Source organism: Podarcis bocagei, assembly GCF_964188305.1.
Source record: "Podarcis bocagei genome assembly, chromosome: 2".
NCBI lineage: Eukaryota > Metazoa > Chordata > Lepidosauria > Squamata > Lacertidae > Podarcis > Podarcis bocagei.
Window position 1 is genome coordinate 89,538,699 of NC_138126.1, and position 26,401 is coordinate 89,565,099.

At 47.8% G+C, this 26,401-nt stretch overlaps 1 protein-coding gene across 5 annotated transcripts in view; it reads left to right on the forward strand.

Annotated features, from left to right (window-relative positions):
- The first annotated feature begins 6,266 nt into the window (after positions 1-6,266).
- ADGRL1 (adhesion G protein-coupled receptor L1) overlaps positions 6,267-26,401 on the forward strand; it is a 130,674-nt gene continuing 110,539 nt past the window's right edge. For 3 of the 5 annotated variants that reach the window (XM_081181640.1, XM_081181641.1, XM_081181644.1), the window contains exon 1: positions 6,270-7,477. The gene's annotated coding sequence lies outside the window, so the exon portion shown is untranslated. Of the gene's footprint in view, positions 7,478-26,401 lie in introns of all 5 variants that reach the window. The other 2 variants (XM_081181643.1, XM_081181642.1) reach the window with 2 other exon arrangements.

The window sequence follows — 26,401 nt, forward strand, 5'->3', positions numbered from 1 at the left end:
TTTAAACTTTACTCTGATACATGTTTGATAATTCAAATTGCACTGAGGAACCTGCACCAAGTGTTTTGATACTTGATTGGAAAGGTTAAGGAAAGGCTAAGCAAAGGTGTGGCTTATGGAAAACTAGTATTGTATTCCAGGATTAATGAAAGGTATAAAGGTATAAAGGTAAAGGGCCCCTGTATGGTTAAGTCCAGTCAAAGGTGACTATGGGGTGTGGCGCTCATCTTGCTTCAGGCTGAGGGAGTCAGCGTTTGTCCACAGACAGCTTTCCGGGTCGTGTGGCCAGCATGACTAAACCACTTCTGGCGCAATGGAACACCATGACAGAAGCCAGAGCGCAAGGAAACGTCATTTACCTTCCCTCCGCAGTGGTACCTATTTATCTGCCTGCACTGGTGTGCTTTTGAACGCTAGGTTGGCAGAAGCTGGAACAAAGCAATGGGATCTCACCCCGTCATGTGAATTTGAACTGCCAACCTTCCAATCAGCAGGTCCAAGAGGCTCAGTGGTTTAGACCCCAGTGCCACTTGCATCCCCTCAAGGATGAATAAAGTGTTAATGAACATGTATGCACCCCAAGAGCCCTCTTAAAAGTCCATGAGAAAACAGTGGGATAATGATCTGCAAAAACAACCCAACTTAAGCAACACTATGGAATGCTGTTCCTGGCATTGAAGGTATTTGGTGAAGGAAAAAATTAATGTGCGTATTTGACTGTTTTCAGCTTTTAGTTTGATTTTGTGATGAATTTCTGCTGCTTTATTCTCCACATGGTTTATGTACACTGCTTACAAATGCTAATGATTAAGTGTTATATAAATGCCTTAAATAAATAATCAAAATGTTCATTTAATCCATCTGCTTTACATTGCTGGAAGACTTGTTCAGAGGGTTGTTCAACAACATGGACTTGGCAGAAGAGCAGCTTGGCCCTTTGGTAGAAGCTCAAGTTCAGCAGGCAAGGGCAGAAACCAATCAACAGAAGGATACTAAGTTTGAGAAATGAATGTAGAAGTGTTGAGAAATCCAAATATTTGTTTAAAAACCAAGGAGGACACAAACTCACCCAACCCTTTGGCATTATTCTTAAAAAAATTGGGCAAGATTCTCCTAATGAGCCCCATCAGCGGGTGCCTTGCACAAGGACTTCCGCTTGGGAAACAGGGCTTTCCCTTCCCCCTCTTTTCTTTCCCAGGCATTCCCCACAACATTGGTTCTGGGGGAGAACACATGGGGGGAGCAGAGAGATAGGATCATTCTATCTGGCAAGCAGAGATGTTTGTGCAGATGGAAAGACTGGAAGAACACAACATTGAACTCTATCCAACATGTTCTTTTGTAACAACATTCTTTGAGTAACTTGAGTGGTAACAGCTGTGACAGAAAGGTGGAGGTCATGCATGATGCATCTGTAGAGGCAGCCCGCCCCTAGGAAGGGTGGGGAACCTCAGGCTTAGGGGCCAAATAGTCCTCTAGGCCTCTCTAGCTCGTCCTCCTCTAATTCCCCCTTGAGTGCTTTTGGTCTAACTGGGATGTGCTTTTGAACCATTTGCCTCTTGCTTGCCCAGCTGTAGAGACCTCTGACTTGCAGGCCCAGAATTTAGCCTACCCTACAAAGGCAAGAGCTCCATCTATTGTTCTGCCCACTTTTGCCTCTGGGAGGAATTCAACATAGTACTCAGGAGACTGTCTAGTCAGCACAAGCTTGCGTGGCGAGTTCCCGCCCCCCACCAAGATAAATAAACACACGAGACACCATAATTAAGGTTAATTGGGCGAATTAGGCCACAACTTTATTGAATTCAGGAATGAGAGGCATTGGCTTAGGCATTGGTCCTAACGACTATCCGGCTCCAGCCCATTTGCTGGAGACACGGTGAAGGGTTAACACTGATTGGGGGAGTCTCCCGCCGAGGCACGTTGACTAGGAGCTCCCCCGGGTCACCGCTCTGGGGCGTGCCTTTGGCCCACACCTCCATAGGCTTCGGACAGGGCCATGCCCCCCGGAGTCCTTTAACGGACCACCCTTCGTTCACTGGGGGGAGGTGATGGCGTTCCTCCCCCCCATCCTCTTAACCCCTTCTTACCAATGCCTACCGCCAATGCCGAAGAGTTGTGACGAGTTGCTACGAGGTAGGCGAAAAACCAAAAGGCTGGAAATTGCCAATTGGAAAAAATTCCTACCATGCCCCTTGCGGCGACAGGCCGAAGCCCATAGCAAAGTCAGACCTACCTAAAGCCCAACTAAAGGGAGGGAGGGTGGGGAAACGTGGGGCTAGCCGGAGAAGAGAGGGCGAGCCCCCTCCGCTCCGGCCCTAAATAGGGCAAGCCACGCCCCCTCCAGCCAGCCGATTGGCTGGCCGGGAGGCGTGGCCGGACGGGATTCCCCTGCTCTCGCGGGGGCTGAGACCAGCCCCCGCTCACGTGGGGAAGGGCGTGATGCCCGCAACCCCACCTCCTGGGGCAGGCCCGGAAGTGGCTTTGCCAGACAAAATGATCTTTCTCTCCCCCCCCATGCTCTTCTGGGGTTTTCCCCCTGACACACACCAGCCAACTGGAGAAGGGCATGAGAGGAAGGGACAAAAATCCCCGTTGCAACAGCAGAAGACCTTGAAGACCTCTGGTTCCACCCACCATAAACATGCAACTCCCATAAGGGAATGTGACCTGTGGTCTCAGAATGTTTCTCCACTCCTGCCCTAGATTGAGGGATGTGTGTGAAGAGACTGTCCCAAAAGCTAAAGAGAATTCTGGAAGCTGGAGAGAGGCATGTAGGGGGGTGGGAAAGAAACAGAGAGGAGGGAGGAATTATTCCGAGAATGGGTGTGTGACAAGGGTTAGAGAGGCCTCATGTTTTGCAATCCAGGGTTGACAAAACACTCCTCCTCTCTGAGTGGACCACTGTCATCTCTAAGGAGTGATCTGCTTGGCTGAGCCACTGCAATAGCCTGCAAAGTGATACCACACAGCCAACATGTACTGCCAATAACTTATTCCCTTCAAAGGCTGTGGCATATTTACTCACATTGGCCTTAATCATCAATGTGCTCTGCCTGTCGATCTGCAAAATAGGAAAGCCTTTGAGGATCAGGGTAGATTGTCAATAAAGCTCCTGTCCCTTCTTCCCACTACAGAAGACACTGCAACAGTGTTCCCTCAGCAGAAACCATACAAGGCTACTGAAGTAACATCTGGATTCCACTGGTGAATTTCCCCTGCCACCAACTACATCTTGGAAAGGGGTAAGTTGAAACCGGTGGCACATGTCACAATAGCTCCCTCCTTGGCCAAAGCAGTAGCTGGATTTGCTGGGGCTTCCAGGTAATGGCACATACAGCTGTTGTGCATTCTCCTTTCCTTCTCCAGATTATACTACAGATGTGTTGCATCTTCTTTTAGCAAACCTGGTATTTATTGTGGGAAATACTAGCATAGAAGAATTGATTCCCCAAGACTACATAACCATGACTTAGCCCAGATCTTTGGAGGACAAAGTGTATTATGTGAGCATCTCGGATTCATTTTTTAAACAAAATGAATTTCTAACCCTTGTGGCAGCAGAGAAAAGCTTGAAAAGGTGAATCCAAATGACACAAAAAGGGATTGGTTTAGTGGAAAACCTGGACCGGATTTGTAAGCACTGGACCATAGAGAGAAAAGGACTTTGCCTCCAGCAAGCAGGAGGGAAAAAATGGTCTGGGTTTCTCTTGGTGGGAATGAACAATGATGATAAAAAAACTGGCATCATTTAGGTTGGCAAGGGAATTACAGGCAGCCCCAGTCCTGTGCATGTTTACTCAGAAGCAAATCATAGTGAGTTCAATTAGACATACTCCCAAGTAAATGTGCATGGGACTGTAGTCTTAAAGTGGAGATAATAAATGTTTTCAGACATTTTAGTTTTGGAAAGCATGTAAGAGAGATGGGCTGTCTGATCTTTCATTTATTCGTGCTATTGGATGGAACATTTAAAGAAGGGTTTTGTGCCTGTGTGTGTGTGTGTGACAAGTGCATGTGGGCAGGGTTAAATGGGTTTTACAAACACAAAGAGCTGCCTCAGAAAACCAGATTCAGCTTCCATATGCCACTTCTTTGTAGAGGTTTGCTGAGACTTCTAAAGCAGATAAGCCCTGATTAGAAACACAAGTAAAATGCCTCGAAACAATATTGGTGGAGGGGGGAAAAGAGAGATAATGAGTCGCACTATCCAAGACAGGGAGATGGATAGTGGTGTTGATTTTAAAATTCTCCCTATTTTGTCATCTTCTAGTTACAAATAACAATATTTCTTACAACTCATTTATGTGAGATGACGCTTAGCCCTCGGAAACTACCTTGCACTTTTCACTTCCTTGCTTCTAATTCTGCAGCCCTGCGGAGATACACCTGGGAACATACACAGTGAGACTTCTTTCCACATATATAGGCATAGTGTGGTGGCTTTGTTTTCTAATACAGGGATGGGGAGCCTGTGGCCCTCTAGATGGCGTTGGACTCTCAACTCCTATCAACCCCAGACAGCATTGGGCAGTGGTCAGGGATGATGGGAGTTCTAGTCCAACAACATCTGGTGAGTCACACCTCTTCTAATGTTGCTGCTCCCACCACCATGGCATTTGCTCCAGCCAAAATGACTCGAGGCATTTTCCTGGAGTAAATGGCAAGTAAGACATGCCCAGTCTTACTGAGCATGTGCCTCAGATGCAGACTCACTCCTCAGCATTGCCAGTTTAAGTAGCCCTGGAAGCAGAACTGGGATAGCTATGCAATTGCTACTGAGGGTACCTTTACCTTTTTATGGCAGATACAATAGCTCCTGTCTATCAATTGGACTGCAGCATATTTCCCCACAAAAATTACTAGTTACGTGTTTCTCAAATCTGTGCTTTATCTTGAGAGAGGCAATTTATAAAAGGGCAGGTAAGACACTCACTTCACACTCAGAGGTTAATAACTTCACCTTTCTCAGAGAGCTCCTGGGAGCATCTTGTTTGTCACTTGGCATCAACAATGTATACAAAATGGCACTGAATATGCCAGGGATTGAACTCTGGGACTCTCTGCATGCTGTGAGATACATAGCACCTTCCCATTTCTGTCCAGAGGACTTAAGGTTTGGGGAGCCAGTGCCCCCACAAGCATTGTTTAATGCGAGTTTCAGTAAACCCCAGTAAGCATGGACAACAGTCCGGAATGACAGGAAATGAAATCCAACAAGATCTAGAGGGACTATCAGGGATGGACTTGCGAAACATGCAAGCAACCACCAAAACTATTATGTATTAAAAAATGGTAAGCTAAGCCACAGGTTTCTGCAGTGGTGATACCTTTGTGCAGAAATTAAGAAGCTGTGAGTCTAGCTTTAGGCCAAACACCTTTGGGTTCATGGAGAGAAGTGTGGAACATGGAATTCTTCCTTTGGTCTGTCAGTGCTCCTGTTCTGCTGACAAGCAGGCACAATATGCACCAACCCTCCACTAGCTGCCATGCAATACTGCAGCACAAAGCAATTCGGAGAGGGTTTTCCTTTGTCCCTGCCTCTCACTCAGAGTCCCACAGCTTGTGAATTGGGAACAGGCCTTTCATTCTCTTGTTACCCACTTGAGTGTTTCAGCCAGGTAAAGGAACAAGCCCAGACCATATTTTGAACCTGCCACCTTCCCCTCCAAGCACATTTGCCTGAGTGTCCTCTAAGTCTAGCCAGGGTAAACCCAGTTCTTATGATTTGCTAGAAGTTAGCATTCACCTGGCTGGCTCCAGTCCTAAAGAGAAAGTCCGTCTCTCTCTTTTCCCCGCCCCCCCTTTAAATCCTGAAAGTCCAGTGTCATGGTGCCAGCCCACTCTGGCTCTCCCGCTTCACACCTGACCTGAGCCACGGTCCCTTCGCCGGCGGCGCGAGGTGGAAGTCCACTTCCCTCTCCCCTCCTTCCCCCGTTCACTTCCCGCTTCCATACCTCTCCAGTGCCGCGTTTTTGGCCTGGCTGGCCTTATCCCTCCTCATCCCTGCCGCGGACCTTCCCTCCGCTCCCCCATCTCTTTGCCCTGTTCTCCGGGCTTCCTCCCCTCCCCGCCGCGCCATTCCCGGCCGGATCTCCTCAAGATCTCTCCTTCTCCTCTGAATCCCCCCTCCTCGGTTCCGCTCCAGATTTTCCTCCCTGTGCGGATGCGTGCGTGTGCACCTCCCCTCGGCCTCCCAGGTGTATCCGTCCCTTCTGGAACCCGCTCCGCTTTTCCGTTCCTGCCTTCCCCAGCTCGGAGTGAAACTGGCTGGCCCGCCGCCGCGTGCGCAAAGTAGCAAGCTTCTCCCGCCACCCCCGGAGCATTCTCGCTGGAGGCTCCTGGCTCTGAGGCCCAGCATCTAGCCGAGGGCGCCGGACTAAGGAAGGGGGCTCGCCGCCGCCGCGGAGCGCCTCTGCGCGCCTTCACCTTCCTTTGGCGAGCGAGTCTGCCGGGAGGGGGCGCCCCAGCCAGAGGAAAGCGAACGGTTCCTTTGGCGAAGGGGAATCCGGCGGCAGGCGAGGCAGCCGAAGCCCTCACGCCGCCGAGAGGCACCGGGGGCCGCTGGGACGCTCGAGGGCGCAAGGCGAGGCCCGGCGGCCCGACCTCCTGAGGAGCACCGAGTCCCCCCCCCTCACCGCCCGGGGTTGGCGGGGAGCGCGCGTGTGCCTGTTTGTGTGCACCGAGGCGGGGGAAGCGCAGGAGAGGAGAGGAGCGACGAGCAGGCAGACGGAGCCCCCACCCCGCCGCCGCCGCCAGCGCGCGCGCGCGCGCGTGTGTGTGTGTGTGTGTGAGAGAGAGAGAGAGAGAGAGAGAGAGAGAGAGAGAGAGAGAGATCGGGGGTGAGGGTGGCTCTCGCTTCGCTTGCCTCCACCGTCTCCAAAATGCCCGGACTGCTTTCCACGGATGGATATATTTTAAGACTTCCTTTCGCATTGCTAGGCGAGGCGGTTCGCCGGCTGGAGGCGTCCGCCAGTGACATCTCATCGGGTGAAGGAGGGCTTTGATTTGGCCCCTTCTCTGCCTGCCTCCCTCCTCCTCCTCCTCCCCCCTCCCTTCTGCTATTTTGGGAGGGGGCGGCTGCAAACAAAAAAAATTTAAACCCCACCAAAATAAAAAGCCAACAAAAAGGGACGGCGCTTGATTTATAACAGAACGCCCCATCTCTCTCCCTTGTCCCTGCTCTTTAACTCGCCGTCCCTCCAGGGGCAAAACAATCCGAGATCAGGACGCGTCGTGGTTTTTGTGTGTGTGTATGTGTGAGTGTAGGGTGTGTGTGTGCGCGCCCCCCTTTCCACGTTTCTCTGAAATCGACGCCCCAAGGGGGAGCAATCGGAAGAAGATCGAGATCGCGCATCACGCATCCGATCGCCTCGTGTTTCCGAATACCTGAGGGGGCTCAAGCCCTGCCGTCCTGGCGGCGGGATGGATTAGGGATCCCTGAATGGAGGAACCCGACGGGGCTGGATCGCAGAAGGTAAAGACGAGGCTTGTCTTCTCAGGGGATTGCGCGTGGGGTTGGCGTGCTGGGGGGGGGGGGACTGGGCTGGCGAGCCTTGCCTATCTCCACCCCCACCCCACGGTTTCTCATCGATGACCCTTGCTGGCTTCGGACACCTGGCTAAATCGGACTGATGGCGAGGCTTTATTTGAGAGGCGGGAGGTGCTGGTGGCTTTGGCACAGGTTTCATTTTAAATTGGGGTGGTGGTGGTGTGTGAGAGGAAGTAGGAGGTGCAGTCTTTTTTATTATTTGTTTGGGAACCTGAGCTGTCCTCGCCTTGAGATCTGCCCGCTCCCCGGTGGTTTGGGTCTATGTTGGTGGACCTGATGTTTGGTTAGCGTTTCTCACAGACAGGCTTTCTTTGCGCTACAGAGACTTGGACGGGGGAGGGGGGGTATGATGCTGACTGGACTACGAGGCTGGGAGGAAGGGACCATTTCCTCCTCTTCTCCTCTCTCTCTCCCCCTCCGCATTTTCTCCGGAGATTTTGTGATCGGACAGGCTCTGCAAATGCGGAGGTCCTTTTTCCGCCCACGGATGAGGCGGACGCTTGTCCTCCGCTGGGTCTGCGTATTGCTCAAGACAAAGCCATCTGCAAAAATAAAATTAAAAAAAAAATTCCTTCCCTTCCCCTCGTCGCGGTTACTGCGGTATTCCTCCCCCCGCCACACACACACACAACAGCACGCCTTTTGTATATATGTGGCGGGGGTGGAGTTGGGGGGGGGGGTTGAGAAAAAGAGCCATTACCCTCCAAATACCGTAATGCACAAAGAGGAGGGAAGGGCTTTTTCTCCAGATCTTGTCTCTGTTCTTATCCTTGCCTCCCCACCCCTCCACTCCGGTCAATTTTGCTGCAGGAGGGGGGGGGGAGCCGGAACCAGGACAGGTTCGTGGTAGTAGCTGCCCCTTTGCCGTCCCCTGTAATGTTTTTCCCCTCCTCCAAATTTCCCTGATACGTGTCTTTATGTAACAGACACGCTTTATAGGAGGCGGAGGAGGAGGTGGCGGACACACATACACACACGTGCGCGCGCGCGCATATCCTTTTTCCCACGTACAGTTTCAAGATGGGAGGAGGATGCAGGCGGAATGGTTAATCAGGCGGGGGGGGGCGCATTGGCTTGCTGCGATGGCTCTTGGGCTTTGCCATCCACCCCCCTCGATGCCCACCCCGCCCCCGCAGCCGACGAGCATCTCGCTCTGGGGGCGGGCTGATGTGCCCCTTACTTCACCTCAGGCCAGGCCCTTCTGGAAGCAGCCCACCTTCGGGGCGGCTGGTGGGTCCCCTGAGCCGGGAATTTGTCTGGGAGTCCGATTCTGTGGCACCGGGGGCCCTGATCTCATTCTGCTCCCTCTAGTCAGGATGTTCTCTGAATCAATGGGCACCTTGTATAATGTCTCCCCGATTCCCACTGACCCATGTGAAGGAAAGAGCCGGCAAAGAATTCAGGGAGGGAGATAATCGAGAAGAAATGTACCTGATATTCTTAAATTACTGCATCCACAATCATATAACCATCCCACCCCCACCCCCCTCAACCATTCTCCACGAGTGTTGGCTATTCACATCTTTCCCTGCCAATAGCTTTCTGGTCTAAGGCTGCCTCCTATTTCAGAAGGACAGGAGATTCTTTTAAACTAGCATTATTTCCCAAAACCAGTATGGTGGAAAAAGCAGAATGGTTAGATTGATGATTGCTGCAAACCCAGTTAGATTTCAAATTCTTCCGAAGGGGTGGAAGGTGGAGGGAGGTGAACAGCTCCAGCCTTATTATGATAGGATGCTGGGAGCTCTTCCCTCAGTTGGGAAATAAACAGGCTGGGGAAAGATTTATTTATTTATTTATTTATTTACCATTGGGAAATAAGATGGATCGAGAAGGGGCTCTCTCTCTGTGTGTGTAGACACAGAACGATTAGCAAAAGGCGAGTGAGAAGAGATTGACAGATACAGACGTGGAAAGGGGGGGATGGGGGGAAGAGATGAAGGATGAACAGATGGATGGATGAAGGGGGAATGGATGATCAGATAAAGAACCTGTTAGTAATCGCTCCATCCTCCTCTCTTTTCTGCCTCTCCCCAAATTTATTGTCCATAAGGCCCTCCCTCCCGGACCAATTTCCTGTGGTTGCTTTCTGCTTTCAGCAGTGATTGAATGGTATATTCGCCCCCCCCCCCCGAATGTCTCTTCACAGTGCTGTCTCTCTTGGCAAAGGTGAGTCAAACGAGGAGCTGTAAAACATCTTTGGGGATAGCAGAATATGAGGGTTGTGTTGAAAGGAAGGAATTTCTAGCAGGAGACAGAAGTTGGCTTGGCTTGATGAAACCCTCTCATTTTGGCACTTGGAGAGGAAGAAAGGCAAGGCTGCTCAGCACACTGCTAAAGGTTTTAATTCTGCTCTGATTTTCCACCCCCCCTTTTTTTTGCCTGGGGAAGAGCCATAGTTCAGTGGTAGAGCATCTGCCTTGCATCCAGAAGGCCTCTGGTTCAGTCTGTGGCATTTCCAGGTAGGAGAAACCCCAGAGAACTCCTGCCAGCCAGTGTAGACAGTACTGAGCAGGATGAACCCCCCCTACCCAATGGTCTGACTCGGTCCTCTGTTTCCAGTCTTGCTCCTCATCTTAAATCATCTCTTCACAAAACAAGGAAATCATTGCTTGGACCGATAGAGTCTACTTGCAAGTCTCCACCTGCAAGTCTCTCGTTTGAGAGTGTCTCACAACATATTGTATATCAAATATCCATGCAGTTGAACCCCTGAGAATATTGGTAAAGAGAGGCACCAGTTCACTGCTGTTTGAGCATTCCTAGGGTAGTTAGAGGCAATGCAGTTCAGGAGATGCTTTAGAAGCTTTCAGAACATTTGTGTAGCAAAACAACAAACAAACAAACAAAAAACCCAGGGGAAAACCAAGAAAGACAAACACCCCTTCTAAAACCCTTCTGGAACAAGAATGATCGTGGGCTAGGCTTCACTGGTTGGATGACATCTGTCTGTCTCGAAAGACATATTGAGAAAAATTGTGGAATTTTCGTTTGGGTTTGGGAGATTTGGAATCCAGAACACCTGGGCTCCTTTTGAATTTCTTAACAGGCAGGCTGTTGCTATTGCCAATCTTTAATTGCAAACATCAGATGCGCTGGGGTTTAAGTGTACCTGGGAGTTGTGACTCCTAACCTGGAAGTTCTTCCCTCTAGTGTGATTCGATTGGCTGTATGGAGTCCCTGTGGGGTGAGGGAAAGTTACTACATTTATCATAAGATCCAGAGGTTCACCCTGTATAATTGAAAACTGGTTAAACCCTGAGCTCTATGATATTGGGTGGGGTGGGGGTGGGGCATGTTTTTGGAACAAAGGCTTGGGAAGTATTTTGCAAGTGTTGCTCAGAAAGTCCCAAACACTGAGTGAGCATCAAGAGGAAAACTATATTAATGGGTACCACTCATTGGAGGTTCAGAGGCAGCATGCTCTGAAAACTAGGAGCTGGAGTGTCCTCCTTGCGGTTATTATGGGACATAGGAAGCTGGAATAGATGGGCCTTTGGTCTGATGCAGCAGGGCTCTCTTCTTATGTTCTTGTGGGAATGAGACCTTCATTCTAGGTGCCCCCCAAATAGTAACAGGGTTTGCTTTTTTACCTCCCCCTTTGGATGTTAGGCTGCTGAGCTGCTTTTCTTTACCCATGTCTTGCTTGCATTGGCCTTATTTAAGAAAGTGATGGGACAGAGAGGTAGGATCATGTTATTTTTGTTATTTATTTAATTTCTAACTGCGCTTCGCCACAGGGCAAATTACAATATGAAAACACAAAAATACACATCATAGTAATACAAACATGCATACCATAATAACAAACAAAACAACCCCCCCCCCAATTTAAAAGGGCATAATTGTTTAATTAGCCAAAGGCCTAGGAGAAGAGGAATATTTTTGCCTGACATCTCAATATTTGTAATGAAAGGGCCAGGCAAGCCTCCCTAGGAAGAACATTCCACACTGCAGAAAAAGCTCATTATCATGTTACCACCTTCTGGGCCTCTCATGGAGGGGTACACAAAGAAGGGCCTCAGATGATGACCACAGGGTCCAGGCTGGCTCATATGGGGAGGGGTGGTCCTTGAGGTATTGCGGTCCTAAGCTGATGACTTGTCCTAAATACCTGGAGATCTTCTGGGGCAGGAATGCCAATCTGAATTGGGATGGGTAGTTCCAGCCATGAATTCCATGCCATGGGCCTGTAAGGCTCTACAGTGCCGGCCGTTATTCATGTTCAGTGACTCCGATAAGCTAGAGGGGCAAATTTTTAGGTTGGGCCTCATTATGTCAGAAAATATCTGTAATTGATATAAAATTGGTCATATTTCCTTTCCTTCTTTCCCCCTCTACTCAGGATGTATATTCCTTGAGATCAAAGATGGTCTCTTGCTGTGATAATATGGCACCAATTGGAAAGATAATCTAGGTGCAACTGAAATTCAAGTAATAATCCTAGCCCTTTTCATATCTGCAAACTCATTGAAAGCAGCCGATAAACATCCTAGTATGATGAGAGGAAGGGAGATTGTTTATACCTTTACAGTGTTTTTGGGAGCACATCCCTGGTTTTTGGAAGCCCCGTGTATTTATCAGATGCCTACAAAGCACATAGTACTTTTTACCCACCAGAAATCTAATGGAGGAAGATGAGTGAATCTCTTTTGTCCTGTAATATGGACAAGCATATGCCCACCCTCCTTACAAACCACATTTGCCGTGGCTTAATTGTACCCCAAGTACTGCAGCTACTTTTGAAGGTGCTTTGCTGGGCATAGGCCCCATTCTGTTAAATGAGTCCAGGGAGCTGTGTGTAAAGGGCCCTAAATGTTGTTTGCATGGAGGATGGGGATATATGGGCCCATATTATAAATTTTCAAATTCAGCTAGGATGTATCCTGCATCTAGTGTATAATATGTGCTATGTGCTTTGGAGACAAACAATAAATACATGGAAAATGATATTTTTAGATAGACTCTTTCCGGTGATAAGCATCCAACTTAGCATCCAGAGGCCAGGAAGATTTCATTTCCCCCCTTGAATATTGTAACACTGGAGGGTGTTTCCATGGATGCTATTTATTTCCCTTGGAGGTGTACAGTTTCTTTTTGGAATTGAAAATAGTGTTTGGATTGTGGAAAACAAGTCCTTTCCAAAGCCCCTATTTGCTAACTCCCATCTGGAAAGCAGCAGATTCTTTCACTTTTAGTAATATGGTCCAAAAATGGATTCCCCCAAGATTTCCTTTGTTCTAGTAGGGAGGAGTTCCATAACCCAAGTATATGAATGTATTGGGGTGGGGGTGAGAAAAATGCAGGCCTGAAGTAAGTGTCCCCTTCCATCTGATGCATGGATCCATTTTGCCCTCTGAAAACCATGCCTCCGTTTTTGTTGCAGCTGTGGAGTTTGCTGTATGTGGTAGGTACAAGCATAGTTCGTTTTTGTAGCTCGGTGCAAATGGACCCTGGCCCCAGTTTGGTGTGAGTTGGCTTCCCTTTTCAGGAGCCAATACAGCTGGGTCCCCCGGCCGATATAAATCAGCATTGCCTCTCTTAAATGAAAAGAAACTGTGCTGATGAACGCCAGCTGGAGGTGTGTAGCCTTTTGCCAAGCACCTTTGTGCTGCAGCCCCTGTGACGGGGCCTTCGCTTACGTGAGCCTGTGGCATTTGCCCGGAGCCAGTATCCTGTTATTTTTATAGAAGGCCATCTTCTGAAACTGACATCGCAGCACAAAAATGCCTCTGAGCAGGGAGCTCTTCAACCAAATCTAAATCAGCATCTCCCTGCATAGGCACAACCTTCCCTGAGAAACCTCACCAGCTCCTATAAGCCCAGGGGGTTGTGTGTGTGTGTGTGTGTGTGTGTGTGTCCGTCCAGAGCGACTGATGTGACAAGAAGAATTCCCTTCCATGCCTGATCATGTGGGATGCAGATTCCTACAGAGATGTCAGCCATTTGCAAGCCACCAAGTGTTTCCTTTGAGTTAAGGAGTTTGACTTTCCAAGAGAACAGAGACAGCAGTCTGGCATCTGATGGCTTGTTGTGCAGACAGACCATGGGATGCAGGCAGGGGAGGGGTAGGGAGCAATTATTTAAATAATAATAAAGTATTTTCTCTTCCGCCGTTCCTACAATGTGTGGGTGGCTTTTTCTTAGATTGTATATAGAAGAGGTTTTTATTTTAATGATTATTATTTAGCTGGGGAGCGTGTGGGCGTCTGCAGCCAATTTCTGAAGCTGCGCTACCTGTCTCGTGTTCAGCATGGGGGGGATATTTCCCCCGAGGGCCTTCTGCAGTGGCACTGAATATATTAGTGACTGCTCACACGCATGCCTACATGATGGTGTGTGAGTGCACGCACACACAAAAATGTGCAACTCCACCCATGTTCTCTTCAGCATACATGTGCTTGTGTACATGCCCTCCATCACTCATGTGTATACACTGTCTCTTTTGTCATGCACTTTCCTGTGATCAGCACAGCAGAGGAGTCTTTCCTTTTCCCCCCGTGTCAGCAAGTGCTTGGGGATTAGAAGAATATGCTGGGGATGATTAAGGGATGGCAATCTGCTTGGAGGTGATGCAGACAAATGGGAGGGAGGGGATAGCCTCATCCTCTTCTCCTCCCCTGTCCTGTCTGTTATCACCAGACAGTATCTAAGACCAACCTATCCATAGCCAGATCATCTGTTCTCATTGTCTTCATTTTTAGTCTTCTCTTGTAGTTTTCAACCATTGTGGTAGTGGGCTCCAAACTCCCATTCTTGGTTCCACACCCCAGATCTTTCAGCAGGGCTGGTGTTGTCTTCTGGCACCCTCGGGCAGCTGCTGGAGAAGTCCCATGCCCTGGCAGGGCCCACCATGGACCTTTGTACTCCACAATAACAATAACAACCCCAAACCTTTTTATTTTTGTTTTTTGCAGGCTTGAGTCAACTATTTTAATTTCCTGCAATGTACCAGTATAACGCCATGTCAGGGGCATTGTGGGAAATTTAAATGGAAGCAGCTGCCGGCAATGCCTGGAGTGCTGTTCAGAGTATTGTGGGGGTAGCTCTTGACCACGGCTGCCTGCCCTGGTGGAGCAGAACTGCAGCAAAAGTCTTCTGGAAGGAGAAGTGGTGGGGAGGTAATGGTGCCACCCGTGAGCTGTTTCTCACCCATGGCCCTCTCAGACCAGGAGGGGGCCTTCTCAAAGACACTCATAAATGCCTACCTGAACCTTAAGATGCTCTTTTGATCTCTAGTCTGGGTGCCCCCACTAAGTTAAATGGAGGGGGCCTGTCAGGGAGCAATAGCCCCCTAGCTATGGAATATTCTCCTCAGAGAGGCTCACCTGGTACCTTCTTTATGGTGAAAAATACATTTTTATTCACCCAAGGATTTTCATTGCATTTTGAATCTGAACTGTTTCGTGCTGGCCCTATTGCAGTGAAAGTTTTTTTTAACCCGTCTTTTGTTTTGTAATGTTTATTTTAATTCTTATATGTTGTATTTTTTACATTGATTTGTAAGTCACCCAGTGAATATTTATTGATGGGCTGCTATATAAATGCAACAAATAAATGAAAAACAGAGAGAGGAGGATAGAGGGACTATTACCTTCCTACAACGATGCATTTCACTGCGTCAGGTACCACTAAAGATATTTATGGCTGGCCATGGAAAGGATAGTGGTTAAGTTAGATCTTCCACTTCACTGCTTGACACATTGGTTAGGATCTACATTCAAATGAGTAAGGCTTCTGTAGTACTTTCTATCTCATATTTACACTTTTTTATCATATCAGTGATATTCACACGTAAGTACAAGGAGCATGAGAGGTTTCAATATGTGCTTTTGGTGTCAGTTTCCCTTTTGGCAAACCCGATCTGCCAATACCTATGTATCTTTGCATCTCTTCAGGCAAGCAAGAGGTTAACTTCCTGCAAAAGGATGATTAGTTAAGGTTGTTATTGCTCTAAGAAGAAGAAGAAAAGAATTATACTATTGCTTATTTGCATGTGTTGATTATCATGCATGCAAATGTGAAATTGCTTCTCGCCTAGCAGTGATATTGAGTTTAAAAATGCACCTGGTTCAGCTGAGTCAAAACTGGCCTGATGGAGGCCCCTAATGATGACTGAGCTGTAGGATATGGGTGAAACCTATTTAGTGTGGAATTCTAAATTCAGTCCTTCCTGCTTGCTTTGGGATCTCCATCAAAAAGAAGGGGAAGGAGAAGAAGAGGCAGAATAGAGGGATATGGTACCTATGGTCATTGCTGATCCAAGATGATCCTAGGGAGTGTTGTGCTACAAGTAGCCTTGGAGGATGCTTAGAGATGGTCTCAAAAGTTGCTATCTGTCACAAGCTGTTTCTAGTCCGTAGGGCAGTATGGTGAAGCTACCTTCCTTTTTGTAGGAAGTACTGCAGTTGGCCCACTGACATACCAAAGAAATGGAGCATAATAGAAGAGATACTTAAATATAAGGCCAATGAAAAATTACGGTAAGCCTACCAAACTTGTGACTTTCATGGTATGGTCTGAAGGCAGATGAGGCTCCCATCTTGCTGAAGCTAAGCAAGCCTGAGTCTAGCCTGTACTTAGGTGGGAGATCACCAAGGAGCTACATGTATACCACCTTGGAGGAAGAAACGAGGGATATAAAGTGTTAGGAAATCAATACAATGTGAATGTGATAATGAACATGAGACACCTGGATCAGACCAAAGGCCTCCTGGTCTAGCTTTCCCTCCTGTGGGAAATTAGGAATATCTTTTTGTCTCATCTATTTAGCAGATTTACGTACCACTTTGGGTGGAAATCTCTTGCCACAGTATTGTCCCAACAACACATTTACACTAAGTCACATGGAACCACATTTGCCATGTTATTGCCCATTCACTCGTTTTGGAGAGAAACATTTGGAGCTAATCACATCCTAAATGATCTGGTTTCATCAGTAAACTTGGCCACCTAGCTGCTCACTCCTAACTTCAGAACGTTTAGGAACAAGATGAAATGCACCAGCTCAAATACAGATCCTTGGGAGGCTCTTATTTCTTACACTATTCCACAGTGGGAAATAACAATCTATTCCTACCTTCTGCTTCCTGTTCTTTACTCAGTTGCCAATTCCTAAGAGGACTTCTCTTATTCCACAACTACAGTGGTACCTCAGTTTACAAACTTAATCTATTCCGGAAGTCCGTTCTTAAACCAAAGCCGTTCTTAAACTGAGGCGCGCTTTCCCTAATGAGGAATCCAGCCCTTCCACCATTCAGTTTCCATTCATAGACCAAGGTAAAGTTCGCCAACTGGAACACTATGTCCGGTTTTGCAGAGTTCGTATTTTGAATAGTTCGTAAACAGCACTGTTCTTAAACCAAGGTACCACTGCACTAAGTTTGGGCACTGGATCAGTCCTGTCCTATGAGCCTCCTACATCACCTCACCATGTGGCACAAAATTGCAATAAGTTGACGTGAAGGAGAATTAGTTGTCCATCAAATTTACTGGGTAACCCCAAGCGTGAGACAGTCATGAGGAATAAACATAGTATATATAACACAAAGTTGACTTGGTAGGATTGCAGTGTTATATAAGTGAACAATATAAATAATTGTCTTAAAAGTGCTTTCCTTTAAGAATCGAACGCTTTAAATTTCAAATTGTCTGTTCTACCCAGGCTTGCAGATTAATCCTATGCATGTTTACTCTCTTAAATCACTGGGTAATGGTTGAGGGCAGGGAGGAAAAGAGAGTTGGGCCATGCTGCTCACCTTTTCTAACAGACAGGAAAACAGAGTGAGGAGCTGGCATCAACTTAGGTTTTTTCTGAGTGATAGGAAGCCACTCCAGTTTGTTCACAGTCGCTCAGCTGCCAATTTCTCCTTGCCACTCACTCCCTTGGCTTGAGTGAGACTTAAGACTTTTTGCCCTGGACCTGAAGGGGGGGGGGCAGGCCAGCTGAGCCTAGCTGAGTCCAGCTCTGTTGCAGCTTGTAGCCACACAATGAAAGGGGGACGTGACAGTCCAGCTCATGGGTAGGCAGACTAAGGCCCGGGGGCCAGATCCGGCCCAATTGCCTTCTAAATCTGGCCCGCAGACAGTCCAGGAATCAGTGTGTTTTTACACACGTAGAATGTGTCCTTTTATTTAAAATGCATCTCTGGGTTATTTGTGAGGCATAGGAATTCATTCCCCCCCCCAAAAAATATAGTCCAGCCCCCCACAAGGTCTGAGGGACAGTGGACCGGCCCCCTGCTGAAAAAGTTTGCTGACCCCTGGTCCAGCTCATTTACACCTGGAGCTGCATGCTCAGCAGCACTGAGACTGACAGCAGCTCAGTCACTCGTGGGTGGGTATGGGGGAGAGAGAGCGAGAGAGAGAATGCAAAAACTCTCTGTCTGAGACTGGTGGCTCACCTCGCCTAATGGTAGGGCTGGATCTGAACTCAAAGAGCCCAACAAAGATAGTGGCGACAGGATTAGCTTTTTCAGAAGCCATGCTGATTTTTCTCCAGCGTGACTATATGCTTAATAATTTTTCCTTTATTAATGATTTCCACCAGGAGAAGGCATTGAGGTAAGTGGCCTATAATTTCAGAGACTCACACTTTTTCTTTACTTCTCACTAGCCCCACTACCTACCCAAGTCCCCCTGTTACATTGATTTTTACAGGCATATTCAGAAAGTGCAAGGTCAGCCTTGTCATTAAGCAGAGTGAATGGTTGCCTCAGGTGATGGACACAGGTGGAGTTGGGGGGTGGCACAACAGATTTGTGAGTGTGGTGTGGCCTTCCCTGCACCTTATAAGTTGGTCTGCTGTCCTGAGGTACAATGGAGGATGTTATCTCACTGTCAGTAAGATTTCACTGCCAGTCGAGTTGACTTCTGTATGTAGAATAGGGGAGGCCATCTTGCCCTTTGCCTCAGGCAGCTAAGTGTCTTGGTATAGGCCTGAGACAGTGAGATCACATTCCCAACTCTTTGCCGTTGTTCCACAATCTGCCTTGGGATGACACAATCTTTGGAGCTCAAATGGGCTCATATCATGGTTAAGGGATTGTCTTTCAACATATTGCTCTTTTCCCCCCAGTGTCTTATGGTGAGTAATGAAAAAGAGACTTACTATACCCTGAGATGTCCCTTAGCTGAGGAAAGAGGGCTCCCTGCAGAGTGAGGGGTCCTGTTTCCCTGGTACCCTAGCAGCAGGCAGGAATATTTTTCGGTATTTACATTTTTCTTTCAGCTTTCTTGCTTTCCCCAGGCTTGGGATAGCTCAGCTGAGCAGACATGCATGGCATTTTAGCAAAGGACCTGTTCTGCTGCCAAAGAAATGTTTGGGGACAGTAGCCACATACTTCTAGCCAGTGTACAGTGGCCGTGCTAGTACTGAGAGGTCACTGTGGCAGCTATGGACCTGACTCAGGCTGGCTTCAGCTGGACAAACTGCACAACATGGCCAGTAGTTCCACTCTTCAGAACAGAGATGGGAACCCCATGGCCCACCAGACCTTGTTGAACTCCAGCTCCCATCAGCCCTAGCTGTTCAAGCATGGCCAGTAGTCTGGGATGTTGGTTGTTGAAGTACTGCTTTAGATATGCCTTGCTTGAACATCTAAAGTGTGGGCATATGAAGGCAGCTTTCCATCTTTAAATGAAAACTCTCTTATAGCAATAAGATACTGTACATTCCAGAATTCTTCCTCTGTATCTCTGGCCCTTTCTTCGATGAAGGGAAGATATATTTCTGAATCTGTATTTTTAAAAATGAGTGAGCTTTTAAGAACTCTTCATGAATAGGGACTGGAAAAAAACAGGAATACATAAGGTGTTAGGAAAAAGGAACCAATATCTTGATCCTCCCACTGCGCCCCAAATTAGCATCTTATAAAAATGTTTAGTATCTTATTTGCAGGTAAAGTGGTAAGTAGATGTGTAACCTTCTACCTTGTGAAGGTTGTGTGCTGGTAATCTTATTAACCAGCCATGTTTTTAAACAGTCGTTTGGTAGCCATAGGAATTGCAGGCAAGCAGAAGAGCAAGGCTGGTTGGCGGAGGAGGAATGGAGCACTCTGTCCCTCCTCTGCATCCAGGATAGAAACCATGCAGGCAGTGAGAGGATGGAAGCCCCCTCCTGCATGCACAGCCCAGTCATACAGTGGGCCGTTGCAGGAGAGATGGAGCTCTATCCCTCCTTTGCCAGCCTACAGCAGGCTAAAAGTATTTCTTTACAGGCCAGTAACTTCTGGACTTATTCACAAGTTAACAGCCTCTATTTATGCCATGGAGGTAGTGGGAAGGCACATTCCTCCATAGCAGTGGGAAGGGAGATAAAAAGTGTGCAGAGCAATAAATGCATCTTTTGCTTTTGCACTGTAGGGTAAATTCCAGCCATGCAAAAGTTAGAGGTTTCCACACATACCCTCCATCTCACACAGTATTTTTATCCAGGCAAGCACCAGGCATTATCTCAGTTAAAGGAAACCTGCCAGCCAGGCTAAAGCAGTCAAGGAGGGCACAGAGCAGGACCAGTGAAGGATGTGGCCTGGGGATGGTGTGTGTGTCTGTATGGAGAGGCTTTCAGGGCTGCAAATGTCCTCCAGACCTCAAGTTTCCCTCTCCTGAATTAGGCCAACCCATTCCTTTGTTTTAGGGAAGACTATACTGCTTTTATTCCCTCCCCTTCTTTCAAGCAGCACATATGGTCATTGCCACACTGTGTTATCATTGTAACTCTGCGAGTTAAGTTAGGCTGAGGAGAGGGGGCAGTCCAGGTAAGTTTGACATCTGAGTGAGGATTTGAACCTGGGTCTCCTTGTTCCTAGTCCAGCACTCTAACCACTACACCACACCACATCCCTAGTTCACTGCATCAACCTCAGCTCAGAGAAGTGACTTAATTCATTTTTATAAAAAAAATTGTTTTGAGTCAAAGCTCTGCCCCCAAAAGTGCTCTGCCTAGCTCAGAATCTTATATCTAGCACTCTGGTCATTAGTTAGCTCAAGAAACATGTTCTTCTGGTTTAGGCTATCTCTGTATTTTAATATACAGATGAGTCTGACTAGAGAACAAAAGTTGCCAGTATAAATTCCTCCAAGGCCGATAGACGCCCATCAGGGTTGCGTGGGTTCTTTTGTATAAATACCTGCCCCAATCACACAGCATGACAGTGGCATCTTAGCAGCGATGCTGACAACTGTAAAGTCAATCTGATAGCTAATTATTGAAAAACACAAACAATTGCTTCTCATTTACCTTTTGTTGTTGTTCTCTTCACCCTCTCCACCTAACTTTTCCACCTTCCTTCCAATCCATCCCTTTCTCTTCCTCAGCAATCTTCCCGTCCATAGCTCCCACCCACTTCTCTGCAAAGGCTGCGGCTAATTGATAGGATAACTGGGCGCAGACGTGATTATGGCGATAATTGGTTGGAGCCAAGCTGGGGAGAAGAGCTCCAGTTTAATTTGGTCAGGGGCTCAGAGCGTTTGGTGGGGGGGGGAGTGTCCTAATTGAGTTTCTGACAAAGCAGCACATTCCCTTCCTGCTGCTGGGGGAGGGAAGACAAGGATGAGCACACTTGTTGTGTGATGTACACTAACTTTCTTTTGTCCTAGAAGGGTGTAAGTTGGAGCAAGAACAACAGAGCTGGAAACTCAGCTCTTTACCACTTTGATACCTTGTGATGCAACTGTAGGTTTTTGTTTTTTTTTTGCAGTGTTTGCCAGTATTTTGCTCCTCAGATTGTGCTGGACTCCGGCTCCCATCAGCGAATAGGAGGATGGGAGCCGTAGCACAAAACACGTCTGGAAGGCCTAACCTATGGCTCAACAGTTTACAGCTGGCAGCATTAGTTGCCAGTCTATAAACAAGTGAGCCGCTATTTTTCTGCAGGCCTGCTTTTGAGAAACGGGGGTGGGGGATCGACCTGCCATCCTGAAAGTGGCCTGTCCATGAAGCCACTTGCTGTATGGGAGAGCTTGCCCCCCACAGTACCCCCATGCCGCATGGCATCATGGATCGTAAGACCCAGGAGCCTTGGCTTCCTTGCCCATTGCCCCTCAGTGCTGGCCCTTCAGTGAACAGAGCCTTGCCTCCCGATCACCAGGACTGCAGGTGACACATACACATTTCACTCCACTCACACATGTGAGGCTGAGAGGGTCATTGACTGAAAACTGTAAAGCCAAGCTGTAAACATTGACTAAGTGCTCCCAGGACCGGTCCCTGCAGGAGCCATGTGGATTAATGAGCATTAATTAGCTCCTGCTTGCCTGTCACCAGGGGATCCCAACTCACCTTGCAGACAGGGCTGAATGTGCTCAGAGAGGCAGAGCGGAAAAGAGAACCTTTCAGCCGAGGCTCTGAGTTCTTTGCTTTCCTAGCCCCTCTCCACCCCCCACTGCTAACCTCCCACAGAGTGGCCTTGGCTTTCAGGACTTCTTAACTCCCTTGCCCCAGCTGCTATCTGTGCTTAGGAATTTGCTCCAGAGCAATAGGATCTGTTTCAAGCATACTATTTGATCTACTCTTAATTACAGTAGCTACCCAGCTTCAACTTGGACTTTTCACTAATTTTGTTGTACAGCAAGCTTCTGATCATGGCAAGATTGCTGGGAACATACTAAGTGCTAAATGTATTTCTGCAGTTGGTTTCTCCTAACTCCACTATGTTGGGCTGTGACCGAAGAATAATTGCTAATGCAAACTACCTCAAATGTGTGAGCACTGCAAGAAATCACAGGCTGCTTTGGCAAGTAATGCTCTCTTTTTTCATTAGTATGATATTTAGAAGAGGAGGAGAAGGAGATAGGACCTTAAGTCAGCATGTGCTCCTTTGCATGCAGGTCCCAGGTTCAATCATTGGCATCTCGTTAGAAGCATCAAGAAGCTCCTGATATGCAAGTCCTGGGGAGCTGCTGCTACTACTCAAGAGTGGAGAAGGTTGGTCTAGGGCAAGTGTTGGGAACCTTGGACCCTCCAAATGCTGCTGAGCAACAACTCCCATCAGTCCCACCAGCAACCATAGCCCATGGCTGTGGATGATGGAAACTGTAGTTCAGCAACACATAGAGGGCCAAAGTTTCCCCACAGCTGGGATGGTGAATAAAGCATCCATCTTTCTATGTCCAACTCCCTGTTTTGAATGAGAGTTTTCAGTCTTGGGGCATCGTCTTAAACTACAGAAGGATGCCATACCTTTTCTGATAAAGTTTTTTGTCTTTGTCATCCTTGCCTTTTGTCTTCAAACAAGACTTGCAAACGTAACTCGGGTTGCATATGTATGTTTGTGTGGGAGCGGCATCTTGTGACTAGCGTAAAGTCCTTACCAAAAAGACACAGTGAACTAAGGTCCTCCATATCTGAACTTTGCAAACATATAAATGGGGAGGTGAGGAAGCAATGGTGCTAGCAGTGTAAGAGCTTCAACCTTCCACATGTGTGCCTCTGGCTCCTCCCAGCAACAAGGGAAAGGGATGGAAAGCCATGTACTTGCAGGACCGCTGCTCCCATAGAGTCAAGCGAGTCTAAGACATTGCTCTCACACCACTTCTTCCCATCTCAGTCCTGTGCCAAGATGTGCTACCTCTTTCTGTTTCTTCTCCTAAGTGGTTTGCCAGTTGAGCTGACCCTGAGAAAGGGTGCCTTTGGGCACACAACAGAAGCTGCCCCCCCTCATTGAGACTGGGGTTTGAGCAAGCCAATGTTGTCGTTTCCCTGGTGTAAGGTGCAGATCTTGCAGTGAATATCAGTTTTCTCATCCTTGGGTTAACCTTTCCAGAGATGGACACTTTCCAAGGCTTGGGTTTTGCAAACTGATTTAGCCTGTTGGGCCACAGTGCCAGACTCTTTGGCTGTATCTGTCACAAAAGGCTGGAACTCTGCAGATGTGCAGCTATTTTCCAGCTTGCTTGGACTTTGGCTGGATGTCAGAGAGGGCAATTCTGGGAAGAGTCTGTTGCAATGCGTTCCTGACTTTCAATGGGATCCTTTCACTCTTAATAAGTTCACCCCCTTATTGTCAATAATATCATTCACTGCCGAGGCACAAGCAGAAGCAGAGATGTCATCTCTTCCAGCCCACTCCCCAGTGAAGTAATATTTCAGGGAAGTGATATTCCACAGCGATAGGAAAGTCTGAGGGCTAATTTGGACGAAGAACATGTTTAATTGGGGCATAGATGACAGTTACAGCTAAATTCTTCTTAATGAAAAGGCAAGGGGGGGGGGAGTTTTCACTTTTCTCTTGCTTAGCAAAGAGTTGTGATCTGCTACCACACATCCCCATAATCTCTCAGAAAAGAAGCCTCCTCTTTAAGCTGGCTGTGTATAGATTAGAAACCCATCGATCTGCTGGCTTCAACCCCCTTTGGTGCTTTGGAAAGCACCATAGCTCACAGGTGGAGTATCTGCTTTCCATGCAAAAGATCTCTGTTCAGTCCTCAGCACCTCCAGGTAGGGCTTGGGAGGAAAACCTTCCTGGAATGCCATTACCATACAATGTTGGCAGTACAGAGCTAGATGCACCAATGGTATGACTCTGCATAAGGCAGTTTCCTATGTTCCTTTGTAAGTTGAGAGAAAAGAATGGGTATTGGCAGAGGCATAGCGTGTGCGGGGGCATTGGCCTGGATGCAAAAAAAATTAGGGGCGCACCACTGCAATTGCCATCCCAGCCGGAGGTGCTCCCCTTCCCACATGCCTCACCTGAGCAGCATGCCAAGCAGCAGCTGGGAGAGGGCGAGCTCTTACATCCCTCAGCCGTGCAACATCCCCAACCAGTGGGAGACGCAGGTAGACAGCAAGCCTTGTGGTGGAGCCCCAGCCCAAGGAGGTGCACACACAGGTCCTGCTGCTCTTCCGCAGCTCCGTCCGGCAGTATGGAGTTAGGGGCTGCAATACTTGCCTTAGGGGGCAGAATACTTTCCTTGCCCTGGGTGCTGGCATCCCATGCTACGCCACTGGGTCTCAGGAACAGGGGTGTACAGGGGAGAAACAGCTGTGGGTTGTAGCTTGGAGGCAGCCCCCAGGCTGCTCAGTGAAAGCAGCTGGGTTAGTTAAATATTCCCAGTCTGATGATGGTTGGAGCGCGTTATGCTTTGCTCTGATTTACTTTCTCACATATACCAACAATCCACAAACAACTACTTTTAAAGTAAATTATACCCTGCTGTTGCCCCACCGCAAAGGAGTTGCTCAAAGCAGCTTACAAATGGAAACATAATATTTAGGCCAGACTCATGATACTTTAGCCATGCATTGTTTGGGCAGCTTGTGCAAGACGCTGGGTAGGTAATGGCAGAGCTTTCACACACACTTGTGATGCCCTGTGGATGATGTAAAGCTCATGGCTTCCTCCTTCCTAGCTGGACTGCCAACCCACCCTCCCCAAGTATGCAGGGCAGCTTTAAATGAAAGTGGTTCCTTCTGTCCACTGCAGAGCTTTCAAACAGTATTGACCTTCTGTTTCACTTTATTGACACTTCACTCCTGCTCTTTGGGGGCCAGGCGCTAGGCAGGTTAAAGAAGCAACTGCCTCTGGCCCCAAGTCAGCTGGATTATAAAATAAGGAAGGGGAATGATTTTTGTGCATGGTTACGGCCAGAGTGTGGAACAGAATCACAGATCATTAAAGTATGCTCAATGAAGTTTACAAGCAATGCTCTACAACGTGTGCCAATGGGCTCTGGGGTCATTTATAGCTACCACTTGCCCGCCTCAATCCCCAACTGGTTTTCGATGAATCAGAGCACCCAACAACCATCGCCTTTTCATTCTGACACAAAGCAGTGAGCAGGAAGTGCATCTCTGGCAAAAGTCATGGTTGGAAAGCCAGTGGCAACAAAGGAAATTCTCATACGTTCTGTGTCATGAAATTCCTGATAAAAGGGCCTTCGTTAGATTGTGAGCTACTTCAGCAGAGACCTGCTATTTTTATTTTTGTTTTATAAAGGGTTGGTAGAGTAGGAGGTTTGGTGCTACATAAATCATAAATGACCCTAACTCTCCCCCTAGTGAAAACGCTCTGATAGTTACAACAAGCCAGCGCTTGCAGCTTTCCACTACGGAGAGATGTAAACAAGGTTTGTAGTTAGGCTTGTCAATCAGTCTGTAGTTGTCTTTACTTGAGCATAAAAAAGGACATTTGTCACAAAGCTAGGAATGCTGTGTGTGTGTGTGTGTGTGTGTGTGTGTGTATGAGAGAGAGAGAGAATGAGAGAATGAATAACACTCTCTCTGCCCCTTTTCATCATGTACCCCATAGGCCAGAGTTACAAATCATGTGACTGTGCATTAATGTAGAGCGACACAGAACTGGAAAACAACCTACTGCTGTTGGCAATTGGTACAGCAGCTCCTGAAGCTAGCTAGCAGGCAAAGAGTTTGAATCTTACCATTGACCTAAATATGCCAGGGCAGTTGTGGTTACAGTGCCTTCAGATATGATGGCACCATTCACTAATTAGAGTCTCCTCAACAAGCAACAAAGGAACAAGAACCCAAAGCTCTGGATGTTTCCCCACTGCAACCCCCCACCCCCCACCCCCAATAATGAATTCGTTATTTAAAAGCAAGAAAGCAACCCTCATTATCATATCTAGAAAATTACCCCCGCTCCCCTGAACCGGCAATTTGCCTGCCATGCGGCTCCGCTCCGACTTGCCCATTAATTACAGGGATGAAAAATCATTTAGAAGCCAGGAAAGGAAACTAATTGGATCTTCCCCCCAGTAAGAATTAATGAGAGGCAGAGAAGATATAACAAGGTGGGATCCAGAATCCATAGTCATTGGAGAGGTTCAAGGTCTGGTTTACCCTGGATTCTTGCCTCCCTCCCATCCTTTTTCTGTGTGCTTCCTCTCTTA